This window comes from Ictidomys tridecemlineatus, chromosome 16 (assembly GCF_052094955.1).
Source record: "Ictidomys tridecemlineatus isolate mIctTri1 chromosome 16, mIctTri1.hap1, whole genome shotgun sequence".
In the NCBI taxonomy this organism is placed as follows: domain Eukaryota; kingdom Metazoa; phylum Chordata; class Mammalia; order Rodentia; family Sciuridae; genus Ictidomys; species Ictidomys tridecemlineatus.
In genome coordinates, this window is record NC_135492.1 from 25720135 (window position 1) to 25737889 (window position 17755).

Here is a 17755-nt window from a genome sequence, read left to right on the forward strand (position 1 = left end):
AGATAGAATAGCACAGTTACTAATAATGCCTAGCCTACATGATAAATTTTCCAGTCGTAGTGTAGAAAGAGGTCCCAAGGGATTAGGCTCCACAGGTGTAGATTGGGCTGTGCTTTTTTTAAATTTAGATTCTCGCCTAATGCTAAAACTAAATATTCAAGGACATGAATTTAATGGGCTACTGGATAAAGGTGCAGACCTTAGCATCATCTCTCATCAAGAACGGCCGAAACATTGGCCATTACAACAAGCCACTCAAACACTGTGAGGCCCAGGAGTGGCAACTAATCCCCATAGAAGTACAACGGTATTAGATTGAAAGGGTCCTGAAGGAAATGAAGGAACTTAATAGCCCTATGTATTGGATCATCTTCCTATAAATTTATGGGGATGCAATGTCCTAGATCAATTAGGTTTGACATTAACAAATAACATCAATCAAAATGCACCCACTATTATACCTAGAAAAGGTTTTAGGAAAAGAAAAAGATTAAAAAAACAAGAACAAGGTATAGCAGCACCAATACAAATAGATCAAGGAACGGAGAGACATGGGTTGGATTTTCAGAAAGGGCCACTGAGACAATAAAAAATTACTTGGAAATCAGAAAGACCAGTATGGGTTCCTCAGTGGCCCCTGACTGAAGAAGATACAAGCAGCCCATGACCTGGTCAAGCAACAATTAGCGTAAGGACATATACAACCTTCTGTATCTCCTCATAATACTCCCATTTTTGTCATCAAAAAAAAATCTTGTAAGTGGAGATTACTGCAAGATTTAAGAGCCATTAATAATGAAAAGGTTATTATGGGACCTGCTCAATCGGGGATTCCTCAATTGTCTGCTTTGCCAAAAACCTGGTATGTTTTAGTCATAGATATTAAAGATTTTTTTTTCAATTCCAATTCATCCTGAGGATAATCCACGTTTTGCATTTACTATCCCTGCACTGAATCATGAAGGTCCTGATCAGAGATATGAATAAAAAGTACTCCCTCAAGGGATGGCTAACAGCCCAATTATGTGTCAAATTTATGTTAACAAAGTAATCCAGCCACTTAGAAATCAAAATCCTGAACTACAAATATTTCACTATATGGATAATGTATTATTAGCACACAAAGATAAAAACACATTGCTAGAATGTAATGCCACACTCACAAACTTATTAAAAAATTATAATCTAGAGATATCAATAGATAAAGTACAATTAAATTTTCCAATTAATTATTTAGGAGTTTTATTATCCTCAACCGTGGTTTGTCCACCAAAAATTCAAATACGAGTAGTTCAACTCAAATCACTTAACGACTTTCAAAAGTTATTAGGAGACATAAATTGGATAAGGCCTTATCTAGGTATACCAACAGGAGAGTTGGGACCTTTATTTAATATCCTAAAAGGTCCATCAGATCCAAATTCACCCCGAATGTTAATGCCTGAAGCAAGAAAGGCATTAAAAATCATTGAAAAATATATTGAAAATAGGCATTTGGATAGAATTGATATAAGTTTGCCTTTATTATTTATTGTACTACCAACAAAAAATATTCCTACAGGAGTATTTTGGCAAGAAGGTCCATTATTATGGATACATATATCTTATTCTCCTAACAATATTCTTACTAGGTATCTTGAGGCTATAGGACAATTAATACTCAAAGGAATAAAAGCAGCAAAGGGAGTGTTTGGAATTTCTCCCAATAAAATGATTACTCCATAAACTATGAATCAAATTGATGAGTTAGCTAATGAGTTAAATACTTGGGCAATAATCATGTGCAAATCTAATGTTTCATTTGATAACCACTTACCATCTAATCCTTTATTGTCTTTTTGGTCATCGCATCCTGTAATTTTTCCAAAAATGACAAGAAAAACACCTATCATGAATGCTCCAAATATATTCACTGATGGGTCAAATAATGGTACAGCAGCAATAGTTACACCTGATCAAACTTTTACATTTTTAGTACCCAAACAATCAGCTCAAAAGGTAGAGCTTAATGCAGTATTACAAGCTTTTGTTATGTTTAAAGATTCTGTATTTAATTTATTTTCCGATAGTATATAGTTAATGCTATAGTATCCCTTGAAGATGCTGGTAGGATTTCCCCTTCCTCTACTGTTTTCTCTTTGCTTTCCACTATACAAAGTCTAATCTGGGACAGAAAAGATCCATTCTTTATAGGACATATCAGGGCACATACAGGATTGCCTGGAGCTCTTAGTTTGGGCAATGATTTAGCAGATAAAACTACACATGACATACATATTTTCCCTATACTAAAAGCATCTACAAATTTTCTTAAAAAGTTCCATGTCAATGCTAATACTTTACAAAAGTGGTTTAAAATAACTAAGGAACAAGCTAGACAAATGATAAAACTATGTCAACATTGTGTGACCTTTTTATCACAAGTTAATCTTGGAGTCAATCCTAGAGGACTGATACCTAACCATATTTGGCAGATGGACGTCACACACTTGCCAGAATTTGAAAAATTAAAATATTTGCATGTTACAGTTGATACTTCTTCTGGATTTTTGATGGGCTCCCTTCGTGCAAGAGAAAAAACTAAAGATATTATAGCTCATTGCTTACAAAATTTTGCCACTGTGGGCATTTCAAAACGGTTAAAAACAGATAATGCCCCTGGTTATAATTCTACCTCTTTAAACAATTTTGCTCAACATTTGGCATTGCTCATATAACAGGAATCCCATACAATCCACAGGGACAAGACATAGTTGAAAGAACTCATCAAACTATTAAAATGTACTTATTAAAGCAAAAAGAAGGAATTGGGAAGGAGTATATATTCCCCAAAGTTAAACATAAAGTAACCCCTTTTACTCTAAACTTTTAAAATTTGGATTCATCAGGGCTTAGTGCTGCAGAAAGGCAGATGTGTCCAAAAAATGTACATAAGCCCAAGGTAATTTGGAAGGATATTCTAACAGGACGATTAAAAGGTCGTGACCCAGTAATTGTCTGGAGTCGGGGGGGTCTGTTTATGTGTTTCCACAGGGAGAACAGCAGCAGATTTGGATTCCAGAGAGAATAACTAAAGCGATTTTTTTCTTTCTTTCTTTTTTTTTGAGAGAGAGTGAGAGAGAATTTTTTAATATTTATTTTTTAGTTCTTCGGCGGACATATCATCTTTTGTTCTGCTGAGGATCGAACCCGGGCTGCATGCATACCAGGTGAGTGCGCTACTGCTTGTGCCACATTTCCAGCCCTAACTAAAGCGATTTCTACAGACCAAAAAGAAGATGATTTGGCTCAAATCTATAACAGCTGATATCCAGAATTCCAGTTTGGCTACCCTTACATCTGCAACAGAACCAGGATGCTCTTTTCAATGTCTATTTTATTATTGCCCTTTCCCACATCTTGAAGTTTTATTTTGTTTTTTGAGCTCATACAGACCTAGGTTAATGTTTTGCTGATCAGTTCTATTTTTTGACTATAGAGTTTTTAAACATTGCAATGGAGATTTCACCTGTAAAAAGTTATAAGGCCTTTACTTGTTATGTGTTGTGTGCACACTTGTTTTTTATGTTGTATGTTTGTATGTACGTATGTCCATGTATCATATATGATGAGCACTCATGAAAAACTGGATTCAAAATTTTTTTCCACGTGATTTAAAAGGTTTATTTTAAATTGGGTAAACAACTGTTGAGGATTCTTTTAATATGTGAAAAAAAAAAGTAGATTAACAGATCTGTTTGTTTACTTTCACCTTTTCTTTTCATTATATTTAATAATTCTCTTCAAGATAATGTAAATTGTTAAGAAAATTGTTTTCTTTTAGTGCCTTCTGCAATGTTACATAATTGCCAGAATTCGTATCTTCTTCCCAGTGCCGGTGAAGACAAAGATAAAACCAATCTACAGATTCTGCAATAGCCATCACTGAACTGCTTGCAGAACTTGCCTGGACTATGTATCACTTGTATGCATTGTGAACTCACCTGTATGCATTGTGAACTATCTGTTGGTGCAGTGACTTGTGGTAGTGTTGGGGTCTTTTTGCTGATGATGTCATCGGTGGTACAATTTTTCCAAAAGAAGCCGTCAATTGGCTTGGTGTGTCTTCCTCCCTTCTGCTTGTCATGATCGTTCAGCTAAAATTTGGGGGCCAACAGAGGTGAGGCAAAGAACCCCACCCCCCTGCTGGTACAAAGACCTATCCATAGGTGTGGCTGTATACTGGACCAGTAGTCAGTGACGGGTAAGATCCAATTGCAAGGGTACCACCCTAAGATGGGTAAGAACCTCACCCCCCTCCCCCACTGGTACAAAGACCTATCCACAGGTGTGGCTATATATTGGACTGGTAGTCAGTGATGGGTAAGATCCAATTGCAATGGTACCAACTTAAGATAACGGGTAAGGACCATATGTACTATTGGACAACCTAAGGCAGGCACGGTCCCTAAGCCACATGCTTGTTGTTTAAACAGAGAGGGGGATATTTTGAGAGCCACAGCTGAAGGGGCCCCAGCAAACTTTCAGACTGCCAGCTAATGATTGAATCACAGTGGTCCCAGTAAATTCTAGGTGATTGGCTCCTCTGCGGTGATGCTCATTGGGCTGTTTCCCTGCCCTTTCAGACTTCGGAGCTGCTCATTGGGGGACTTTTTTGGCTCCGCCCACGTGACCCCGCCAATCAACCTCAAGAGCAGGAGGAGTGGGGGAGGTTGAGAGGCTTGTGAGAAGCCGGTGGTGGCAGTTGGGCTCTGAAGGTTTTTTCCTGAGGAGCTTTTTTTGTTTGCCATGTGTGGTTCTAAAAATAAAGTTCGTTTCTTTTGACAAGTGGCTCTTGAATTGTGACCAGCCAGACTGCGACAACCTACCTGTGGTTAATTTAGGTTTACCTTGCTCTTCTTTCTCTGGTTTTCTGAAGTGGCAGTTTCATTGGTTGCTTTTAGCTCTTCTTTTCTGAAATATGTGTTGGATGACTTAGACACCACTACATCGCCACCTCCGGTGTTCTCTATGAATTTCCTATGATGGACTTTTACATTTTTTTCTTTCAAAATGGTCACCTTTTCTCTTGAGTCACCTCTTTGTCCTGTGTCTATTCAGAGCCCTGTGTTTCATGTCCCCTTCCCTGGAAGCTTTTCAGTTTTTTCTGATCTGATTTCTGGTTTAGCTCTCATGTTCTTTGAGCATGCATGGGATTTCACTGGAGGTGCACTTGTAGGGGTGTGGTTTATGTCCTGTAGAGTGTTGCTGTGACCCTGAGACCTCAGTGTGCTTCCTGTTTGGTTGAAGGTCCATGAAGCCCTCCTGTCTGTATCATTGTCCTGACAGATTTGGGCTGATGTCTCTGAGGATAATTGTGGGTTCTTCATTGTTTGGGGTGGTTCTGTATGGTTTCAGTCCTTGAGTATGCTTCTGTGTAAGTGGCAGGGACATTTTCTTTTTTTCTGTTCCTTCACTGTGCAGACATCATAGCATGCTTACAGATGTGAATGGTGGCCTCTTTCACATGCAGACTGTATGGGATAGTTCAGAATTCTGGGTTACAAACTTGTTGCTTTACCACACTGTGGAAGAGCTTCTGCCTTAGGTTTGTTTGCACCACCTTTGCTACAGGCACAAATAATCACTTTCACCACAGACAACCATTGCATATGTGGCCCAACCTTGATCAAAATGTACTTGAGCAGAACATTGGTATATGTCTCATGACTGTACATCATGGTAGTGAACTGGCTGCTGTTAAGAAAAGTTTGACAATCATTGGACATTCATTGTTACTGTGAGACTTAGAAAAATAACACCTGCTGTTTATTAAGAAGATTGTTTTGAGAGTTATAAAATTTGTAAAGCTGTTGTTTGGAGAAGGTGATATTTTTTTTTCTTTAGAGAGAGGGGAGAATTTTTAAAAATATTTATGTTTTAGTATTCGGCGGACGCAACATCTTTGTTTGCATGTGGTGCTGAGGATTGAACCTGGGCCACACACATGCCACGCGAGCGCGTTACCGCTTGACCCACATTTCCAGCCTATGGTGACATTTTTGGGTCATAGAGTTACTTCTAAGACACGTGCCATCTTTCCACTTACCTCAATCTGCTTTGACAGTAACCACAAAAAATTATCAAATTGTTGTGTTTATTAATATATAAATTAAATTATTCAAATAGAGAACTCATGTTTGTTTTGGTCATTTAATAGTGAGGTAGTTGACTAAATTTGTTCTGGAGTAAAGCACCTGCAAACTTCTAGTTGTTCTTAGTGTAATCACACAGAATGAGCTCAATCTCCAGTTAACACATTGTGACCACCTGTGTGAAATGTTGTCCAAGTGTTGTCTATGAAAGAATCTCCTTAGTGACCCCATGCCCAGAGGGTGGGAGTGGGGGCTTGTTCTAGGCATTTCTTTAAGTATAGAACAATAGACCTTCAGAGGAAACAAGACATCAGTAAATACCATGTTGCCTATATTAACCTTGTAGGTACAGGGAGCCACTGTCGTTGACAGGATCTCTCTCAAATGCTTAGTTTCATGCTTCCTGCATTTTTCTACTCATCACCTTTCTTTTCTAAAGATAAGTACTATCAGAAGTGCTTATGTTAGCTCTGTACCACACAGGACATTTGTAGGACATGTAATAGAGGTGCAACCATTAAAAAAGTTAGGAGTGATCTGGGAGCCTGCCTTACTTCCTGTGAACTCACCAAAGGAAGGGTATAAATCACTATGATGTTTGCCTTCTGAGTAGCCAATTTTTAGTGTTGGAATGGGTGTAAGAAATTGAGTGCAGTAAAGATTTGATGGACCAAATCATGAAATTAATCAGGAGGCCAGGGAATAATGTGAACATCATGCATGTTGAGTGCAGATTTCTCATGCTTTCATTCTCTCCTGGCCTCCACTATACATTTGTGGGATATTTCAGATCTCAGAGACCTTTGAGGATGTGGCTGTGAACTTCACCAAGGCTTTTCTGGATGCTTCCCAGAAGAACCTTTACAGAGATGTGATGCGGAAAGTCCTCAGAAACCTGGCTTCTATAGGTAATAATGATGGTTTTAAATATTAATCAAATAGAGAACCTCATGTTTATTTTGGTCATTTATGTAGAAGGTGAAAAGGAAATCAGTTGGTGAATTATTGAAGTATAAATGGCACCTAAAATTTGGCAAAGCATTTCTAGGTCCTAAATATTCGTAAAGATTGTTATGTTGTCTCATTTTAGGAAACAAGTGGGAAGACAAGACCACTGAAGATCAGATTGAAAATTGTGGAAGCAACCTAAGGTAACTGTACTCACAAGAGGAATTTGTGAGGGAATCTGAGAACTGTCATATAATTTTTAATGCAAACCAACCAAAGAAGTATGCATAATTTGAAATGTATTTATTTTTATAATATTTTTTACCAGAAATATATACTTATCTGTAACAGGTATTCAGTCTTTTCAAAGTATTTGACATGCAAAAAGGACTATGAAATTGCATATGTGAATATGACTATGTGAATAATAGCCATAGAGAAGCTGTGTTGCAAAGAATTGTTTTCTTTCAATCTCTTTATTTTCAGGCAAATTTAACAAGTCAGAAAATCTAGCTTTTACTTGATGTTGGTAGAAATGTAAAGACCTATAAATAAATAGAAAACTGTGAATGAGTTAGGTATCAATTATGTGCTGGTCACTTCTTCTACAAAGAATTCCTATGGTAAACTTCAAACTTTCTTCACAGAATAGTGTGGGGAAACCTTCAAATTGATTTCAATTCTTAACCAAAGACAAATTTTAATAGAGTAAATTCATGTGACTTCATTATGTGTGCAAAAGATTTCATATGTCCTTCTTTCCTTCATAGGCACATCACATCTCACTCTGGACACAAATAATATAAGCATGAAGAATGTGAAGAGAAGCCATGTGAATTTAAACAATATAGGAAATCTCTGGTTTCTCTCAACATTTGTTCACACACAAATGTTGTTACAAACTGGAGATAGACCACATGAAAGTACAGTACGTGGGAAAGTCATCAGTTCTTCCAATGACATTTAAAGACATGAAGAAACTCATACTGGGTGGCAACCCTATGAAAGTCAACAATGTGGTGAAGCCTCTTCTTCTCTCCCAGGTGTTCAAAGACACATGATAACACACAGTGGAGGTAAACCTTTTCAATGTGAGGTATGTGGGAAAGCCTTTCATTTCTCCTCTTTATTTAGAAGACGTGAAAGAACTCATTCTGGAGAGAAATTCTATGAATGTAAACAAGATATTCGAACCTTTATTTCACAGACAAGTCTTCAAAAGCACAGGGTCACACACACAGGGAATGCACATTTCAAATGTAAGGTATGTGGGAAAGACTTTGCTTATCCCAGATTACTTAGAAAACATCAGAAAACACATACTGGAGGGAAGCCCTATGAATGTAAGCAGTGTGGCAAAGCCTTTGCTAGATCTGGTGACCTTCACATACATGAAAGAACTCACACTGGAGAGAGGCCCTATGAATGTAAGTGGTGTGGAAAAGCCTTCACTCAGTCCTCTCACCTTCACTCACATGAACAAACTCATACTGAAGAGAAGCCCTATGAATGTAAGCAGTGTGGCAAAGCCTTTGCTAGATCTGGTGACCTTCACAGACATGAAAGAACTCATAGTGGAGAGAAGCCCTATGTATGTAAGCAGTGTGGCAAAGCCTTTACTACATCCCGTCAGCTTCATGAACATGGAGGAACACATACTGGACAGAAGCCTTATGAATGTAAGCAGTGTAGAAAAGCCTTTGCTAGATCTAGTCACCTTCAGATTCATGGAAGAACACACACTGGAGAGAAGTCCTATGAATGTAAGCAGTGTGGAAAAGCCTTTGCTAGATATAGTCACCTTCAGATTCATGGAAGAACACACATTGAAGAGAAGCCCTATGAATGTAAGCAGTGTGGAAAAGCCTTTGCTACATCTAGTTGCCTTCAGATTCATGGAAGAACACATACTAAAAAGAAACCCTTTGGATGTCAACAATGTGGAAAAACATTTGCTTCATCCCGTTATCTTCACATACATGGAAGAATGCATACCAGAAAAAAGCCCTATGAATGTGTACAATGTGGAAAAGCCTTTACTTCTGCCTCTTACCTTCAGATACATAAACGGACTCATACTGGAGAGAGGTCCTATGAATGTAAGCAGTGTGGCAAAGCCTTTGCTAGATCTTGTGCCCTTAGCAGACATGAAAACACTCATACTGGAGAGAAGCCCTATGTATGCAAACAATGTGCAAAGCCTTCACTCAGTCCTCTTACCTTCACTCACATAAACAAACTCATACTTGAGAGAAGCCTGATGAATGTCAACAATGTGGAAAAGCCTACACTACTGCCTTTTACCTTCAGATGCATAAACACACTCATACTGGAGAGAAGCCCTAAGAATGTAGGCAGTGAGGCAAAGCCTTTGCAAGATCCAGTCACCTTAACAGACATGTAAGAATGTATACTGGAGAGATGCCCAATGAATGTCAACAACGTGGAGAAGACTTTGCCACATCTTGTCTGCTTCACACATGTGAAATAACACATACTGTATAGAAGTCATATGCATGAAAACAATTGGTAAACTCTTTTGTTATTAATGTTTCACTCATATACATGTAGAAAGTTTACTGGAGAAAAATCCTTTGAATGTGAAATATGGTAAATCACATTTCATATCATCCTCAAAGACAAGAGAGACTCACACAGCTGAAAATGTGTGTGTGTGTGTGTGTTTGTGTGTGTGTGTGTGTGTGTGTGTGTGTATGAATGTGTGTGTGTGTGAGAGAGAGTGATCCATCAATCAATCGATCCACTGGGGATTCAGCCTGGTGGTGCTCTACCACTGAGCTACATTCCAGTTCCGTTTTACTTTTTATTTTGAGACAGGGAGTAGCTGAGTTTCTTAGGGTCTTCCTAAGCAGCTGAGGCTAGCCTCCAACATTGATTCTTCAGAATCAGCCTCTCGAGTCTCAGGAATTAAAGGCATACACCAACACATCCAACTGAATAACTCTTTAAATGTGAAAAATGTCACAAATCATTCCCTTGTCCCTGTTGCCTTCAAAGCCATTTCACTCACATTGAAAAACAATCCCTCTGAATTTGGGGGATTTGCTACATTCTGTCAGCTTCATTTCCTTTCTTATATATGAAAACATTCATGCAGAGAAGCCCTGTGAATGTGAGAAATGTGGGAAATCTTCTAGTTTTCTCATTTTTTTCCTAAGGACTGGGAATATTGTTTTGGAATAAAAAGAATAAATCCTATGCAAGTAAGAAATATAAAGGGTTCAGCTGTTCTAGTTTTGTTCAGTTGTATGAAAGGACTCATACTGTAGAAAATGCTGAGGATAAGCCATGTGGGGCAGTATTCAGCTTTGAGAGTTTTCTCCAAAGGCACAAAAGAATTCAAATCTGTGAAAATCCCCTTTCTATCTTTAAAAATTGCAGTAACACTTTCAACTGTCCAGGTCCCTTTGAACAGCATTTAAGAAATCACACTGGAGAAAAGCCCTGTATGTAGAAATGTGGTGAGAACTTTGCTTGTTTCAGATCCATTTGAATTTGTTCAGACATGAGGAAAATTTTATTTTATTTCATTTTATTTATTTATTTTGAGATAACCACTGTAGCTGTGTGAAAATGGTGTGTGCCTTCATTTCTTTTTTTTCTTTATTTTTTTTAAGTACTCAGAGAAAACAAAACTACACCCTGGGTTGGAGGGGAACATTGCATCAGCATGAAGATTTGAAAGAAACATGTTTCTCTGGGTTAAATCTCTCTTATTGTTAGATTCCATTTTTCCATATTTTAAGTATTTTGTGTCTGATGTTTTATTACATATTGTGTATGTTAGTTTAGGCCTCTCTACTCCAGCCTTTGGTACAGATTGGTGAAATGGCCCTTCTGAACTTTTTTCCTCTCTTTCTTTGTTCATATTTCACCCAGGAGTGCTCTAGCACTGAGTTTCTCCACAGTCCTTTTAATTGTTATTTTTTGAGATGGGGTGAGGCTGGCAGCTGGGACTATAGGGATGTGTCTGTGTACCCTGCAGCTGCCCTCTTTTTTTGACTTGATTGCTTATTGATCTATTGATGACTCTGGGACAATCACTCTTGTCACTTGTGCTTGTTATAAGGCTCATGTATTGTGCTGTATGTAGGCACATTAAAGAGAATTATAAAACAATGTCATTTGTGTATATTGTTTAGAGAGGCGCTTTCTCAAAATATATTTTGCCCTATACTTGAGTTGCTTTCTTATTTCTATTCCCAGTCCTGGGGACCAAATCTTGCCTTGTGCATGCTAGGCAGGCATTCTAGCACTGAACGCTTCATAGCTCAGGTGGTGAGTTTGCTGCAGCTGTGAGTGTGGACCCCACAAATAACCACATCAGCAGATGTAGCTCTGCAGGTGTTTCCTCCACAATTGCAGCTGATCTCTTCCTTTTTAAAGGTCTTTTATACCAGTGAATTTTTTTTAAAAAACTACATCCAATTTAGGTTTTCTCCCCATTAATAATACTTAGGTGGAATATGCCAGAAAACCCAGGCTTGATTTTTCTCTGTGTTTTAGAGTACCTAAGTAGGCCTGGAAAAAATTGTGTGATGTTTTTTTTAACACACACTACATGACCAAAGGCTTGGTAAGGAGCATCCCATTCTGATGTCCTAATATAGCGGCTCTCCCTTCTCCACCAAATAATCTTAAATAAGCTTCTTAAGAGACCTTCACCATAATTTTCTTTCAACAGAATGTCAGAAAATGATTTTGCAAATATCTCAATGTGGGTTATAACACAGACTTCTGCTTTTGTGGCAAAGCTTGGAAGACCTCTGACCAATCTTACAAGTGGTACAGAAAGCACTTTCTGTGAACTAATCAAAACAACAACAACAAAACCTTTATGTATACCAATACAAAAAATATAAACCTCCATCCGTGTCCCACTGGATGTAAATAAAGATCAATGTAATTCCAAGCAGTGAACCGAAAAAATTTAAGTGATACCCCTCAGAACCTAATCAATGTGCTCCTGGAACATTCCTTGGGTGTCTAGCCTCATGTGCCCTACATCACTAATAAAGCTACAGCCTCCAATCAGGTTATATTGTGCAGTACTTGCTGTGGAGTGGGCTGTTTCTGCTCAGGCTAAAGGATTCAGTTACTTGTCCCAAAGATTCAAAGCCTCCTGAGCAAAACCTCACCCACAACCTATTCAGGTGTCATGGATCATGTGTGATTATTGGTAAGAGTTCCTTACATACATGTGTCCAAATGTTGAAGTTTGCCAACATGCCAAAGATGGGTTGATTGTCACTGCTATCTCTGTTCCAGTCTTTTGCTGTGTCTTAGTGCTCATTTGGAAAGGAAGGCAAAAAGAGTGTGCTGTGGCCCTTCTTTTTTTCATAAATACAGCAAAAGCCATCCAGTAAAACTTCATCTTTAAAAGATAGTTTTGAACGCTTCCCAAAATTTCCAAAAACTTTCTTTGCAGCCAATGAGTCAGTGTGGCAATTTCCTAGTTTTACAACTTTGATTTAGAAGAAATATTGAATAGAGGTGTGTGAGCACTTGACACAGTCTGGACTTCTTTGTAATAAATCCATTTGCCAAAGGCAGTAGTTGCAGGCTTGCTCCTAGGCAGTGTGAGGGACTGGAGTGAATGCAGCTGTTTTGGGGTGTGGGCATTGTTTGTAGGAGTTCAGTCTTGGTGAGTACATCAGTGTAGGAATCAGACTTATAGGAAGGCTACAGAATCTCCTGACAGAACCTGCCTGTCGCTTTTGGACAGTAGTGTTGTCATGTGAGCTGGCAGGTAGGTGGCTACCTTCTGATGGATTTGGGTTTGTAGCTAAGCAAATAGTGAGAATGTACAATGATTAAATGAGAATTAAAATATTCTTTGTCATACCGAAGACATAATTTGGGGGCCTGTCATAATACCAAGTAACCTCTTGGATCTTGAACCACATATTTTCCTTCATGTATGCATTTTCTTACAAACATTTGTTGTGTGATGCTTATGTGGAACAAACTGAGATAAAATGGAGAGGTTTATTTAATGGTGCAATGTACTAGAAGTTTTAAAGACTTGCAGTAGGCTTAGATTCCAATATTGTTAAAATTTTATGAAAGACTCTGAAATTCTCAAATTCTTGAGAATCCTCAGGTGCTTGCGCATATACCTGAAGTACCAGTGGCTCAAGATTCTGAGGCAGGAGGATTGTGACTTTTTTTCACTATTTTTAAGGAGAAAGAATTTTTTAATATTTATTTTTTAGTGTTCAGTGGACACACCATCTTTATTTTATTTTTATGTGGTGCTGAGGATTGAACCTAGCACCCCATGCATGCGAGGTGAGCACACTACAATTTGAGCTATATCCCCAGCCCATCTTTTCATTAAAAAAAAAATATATATATATATATATATATATATATATATAATTTTTTTCCCTAAGAATTAAACTTAGTTCCTCCCACATGCTAGGCACATTGTCAACCACTGAGCCACAACCTTAGCCCAAGGATTGTGATTTGAGAGGTGGCCCCCCTGGATAACAAGGAGTAAAGAACTCAGTGAGACCCTGTGTCTAACAAGTAACTCAAATAATAAATGAAAACAAGACTAGGAGGTGGCTGAGTGGTTGAGTGCCACTGAGTTCAGTTCCCAGTATCCCCAAGAAAAATGAATTAGAAACCAAGTTTTAATAAACCATATGATGGGTGGATGGGCTTGTCCATTATATTGTTTTCTTCTTTGGATTCTCAGGCATGGTTTATTAATTCAGGAACTCTGTAAAATTCACCAATTCAATTAAAATTAAGTGTATGATTTTTAAAAAGTAATGATGTAGCAAGGTCCATGAGGAGCAGCTTTCTGCTCTGGGAACCCTCTGTAATTAGTAGTCATCACAAGTGGCCATAATGTCCTCATCATAAAGAGTTTGTGAAAGCTTCTATTTTGCAGGAGTCTCTGAAGGTGCTAAACGTGCCTGTCTTTTCAGAGCCTTTTGGTAGAGGAATTCCATATGGAGGTCTCTGATTTATAGATAATGTCATTGAGGAGCTCAAATAAAACTGATAATTGAAGAACACATTACCACCTGGTCCAGTGCAGTCTAAAAGGTGTCAGATTATCCTGTCTTTAAGGAATGTCAAGCAACCTTGGAGAAGGATGTCAGCAATTTACGATGTGCTCCTGCAAAAAACGTGATGCTGTGAGTCTCTGCTCAGGTCATTTGTGAAAAGCTGATGAGTAGTTTGAGAATTTATTTGGTCCTGTTAGTGATAAGGACAATTTGCATTAGAATGCTATTAAAATAGAGAAAACAAATTTTAGCCAATTCTGAGGCCAAAAATATATACCAGTTGTTGATGAGATAGGATTAGTAACTTTCATTATATTTGGAATTGGGTATGGATACTTACAGACGGGACCAGATTATCAAAGTAGCAGTAATCTACCCAAGGCTAATGTTGAGATAGAGAATATCTGTATTTCTGTAGTTGGTATTTTATTTTCTCCTCTTTCATTATCAGTGACTATGTTTAAACATTTCAGGATGCCCAGAGAGAACTCTGATTTTTTCATATTTAATGAATTAGAAAATGTTAGACTATTAAATATTCTGAGAAGCACATTAGATTTTATAAGAATTTTTACTTTTTATGTACCTTGTTTTAACATATCAAAAAACATATGAAGTGATTTAATTAGAGATTGATGGTTTTTATTTATTTATTTTTGCTACTGGGGATGGCTGTGACAAGTGTGGTTAAACTAGCATGTTCTGTCAGGGTTTGATAGGACATTGGAAGAAATAAAGAGTCACACACGCAGAAGATGCAACATCTGGGATCGGGTGGAACACTGCTCTATGATGGAGCAGCAGGTCTAAAAAATTATATCAGGAGGGCTGGGGATGTGGCTCAAGTGGTAGCATGCTCACTTGGCGTGTGTGCGGCACTAGGTTTGATCCTCAGCACTACATAAAATTAAAATACAAGATGTGTCCACCAAAAATTTAAAACATATATTAAAAATTATCTCTCTATAAAAAAGGAAAAAAGAATTACACCAGCAATCTTTATTGTGTATCTTTCATTGATCATATTAAAGACTATGTAAGCATTATTCTTTGTATTTATGAAAGTTACAAAGTTAGCAACAGTATGCAGCTATTTTCTCAGTTACATTCTATAGTTGGAATGTGTAATGTTAAGAGAACCCTGCAGCTCTCAAGAAAGTCCATCCTTTAAAGTTTTTTTAAAGCTTCTTTTAAAACAGTGGAACTGGTGAACCATGTGGTTGACTTAGCAAGGAACTTTGTGTCTGAGAATAAGGTCAAAGCTGAAAAGTCTCCCACAACAGAGTCTTCCTAATGGAGAGCATTGCCATAGCAACCAGGCATCCTATACTTTTGCATAGAAACTTTTCCAGTCACCAAGCATGCCACTGCCATTAAGTCATTAGAGACCTCCATCTCAGACACTTGTCTCCCAATCACTGTCACTGGTCTCCACAGGGGATTGAACTCAAGGCTGCTTTACCACTGAGCTACACCCTCACCAAGGCTCCCCCTCTTTTCTTTTTCTTGAGACAGTGGTGGACTCGGTTGCCCAGGCTGACCTCACACTCATCTAAAAATGAAGCAATGTAGTCTCTGAACCTTTACCCCAATGGCAGTCACATTTGCTGGGAACACAGCTGAAGTGGTTCAATTAAAGTAATAACTTTGGTGGGAAGGGGGCGGCTCCGCCCCTCTGCAGGCCGCTTGGCCTGATCTGCCTGTGGTCACAGTTCCGCCTACATTGCAGGCAGGGGGGGGGGAGGGGGGGCCTTGCCCCTCAGCAGGCCGCTGGACCTGTTCTGCTGGTGGGTTGCACATCCACCTACCCTGCAGGAGCGTGGGGCAGCTCTGCCCCTCAGCAAGTTGCTTGGCCTGACCTGCCCAGTGGGTCCCAGGTCCGACTGCCTTGCATGTGCGGAGGAAGGGGGCGGCTCCGCCCCTCAGCAGGCCACTGGGCCTGATCTGCCAGTGGTCACAGTTCCGCCTTATATTTGATAAAGGGGCTAAAAGCATGCAATGAAGAAAGGATAGCATCTTCAACAAATGGTGCTGGGAAAACTGGAAATCCATATGCAACAAAATGAAACTGAATCCCTTTCTCTCGCCATGCACAAAAGTTAACTCAAAATGGATCAAGGAGCTTGATATCAAATCAGAGACACGGCATCTGATAGAAGAAAAAGTTGGCTACGACCTACATACTGTGGGCTCAGGCTCCAAATTCCTCAATAGGGCACCCATAGCACAAGAGTTAACATCTAGAATCAACAAATGGGACTTACTCAAACTAAAAAATTTTTTCTCACCAAAAGAAACAATAAGAGAGGTAAATAGGGAGCCTACATCATGGTAACAAATCTTTACTCCTCACTCTTCAGATAGAGCCCTAATATCCAGAGTATATAAAGAACTCAAAAAATTAGACAATAAGATAACAAATAACCCAATCAACAAATGGGCCAAGGACCTGAACAGACACTTCTCAGAGGAGGACATACAATCAATCAACAAGTACATGAAAAAATGCTCACCATATCTAGCAATCAGAAAAATGCAAATCAAAACCACCCTAAGATACCATCTCACTCCAGTAAGATTGGCAGCCATTATGAAGTCAAACAACAATAAGTGTTGGCGAGGATGTGGAGAAAAGAGTACACTTGTACACTGCTGGTGGGACTTCAAAATGGTGAGGCCAATTTGGAAAGCTGTATGGAGATTCCTGTTAAAGCTGGGCATAGATCCACCATTTGACCCAGCTATCGACCTTCTTGGACTATCCCCTGAGGACCTTAAAAGAGCGCACTATAGGGATACGGCCACATCAATGACTATAGTGGCACAATTCACAATAGCTAGACTGTGGAACCAACCTAGATGCCCTTCAGTAGATGAATGAATTAAAAAAAAAATGTGGCATCTATACACAATGGAGTATTATGCAGCACTAAGAAATGAGAAAATCATATAATTTGCAGGGAAATGGATGGCATTAGAGCAGATTATGCTAATTGAAGCTAGCCAAGCCCTAAAAAACACATGCCAAATGTCTTCTTTGATATAAAGAGAGCAACTAAGAGCAGAACAGGAGGGAAGAGCAAGAGGAAAAGACTAACAGTAAACAAAGACGAATGGGGGGAGAGAAAGGAAGAGAAAAGGGAAAACATATGGAAATAGCAGGAGACCTTCAATGATACACAAAATTATAAGAGGTTATGAGGGGCAAGAGGGAGGAAAAAAAGGGAGAGAATTGAACAACAGCAGAGGAGGTAGACAGGGAAGATGGGAGGGGAGGGGAGGGGGGATAGTAGGGGATAGGAAAGGTAGCAGAATACAACAGTCACTAATATGCCATTATGTAAAAATGTGAGTATGTAACAGTTGTGATTCTGCAATCTGTATTTGGGGTAAAAATGGGAGTTCAAAACCTAACTGAGTCAAATGTATAAAAGATGATATATCATGAGCTCTGTAATGTTTTGAAAAATTAATGAAAAAAGGGAAAAAAAGAAAATTAAAAAAAATAAGTAATAACTTTGGAATTCTATGGGATGGGACTACTGTTTCCAATTCATTCTACCAGGCCTGGTAGAAATTTGCAAGTCCATTTTTATGTCTCCAGATCATAAGAAAAAATATTTTTTT

General features: G+C 38.6%; 1 pseudogene; it reads left to right on the forward strand.

Annotated features, from left to right (window-relative positions):
• Nucleotides 1–8139: 8139 nt before the first annotated feature.
• LOC144371264 (uncharacterized) lies at nucleotides 8140–9587 on the forward strand (annotated as a pseudogene).
• The last annotated feature ends 8168 nt before the right edge of the window (nucleotides 9588–17755 follow it).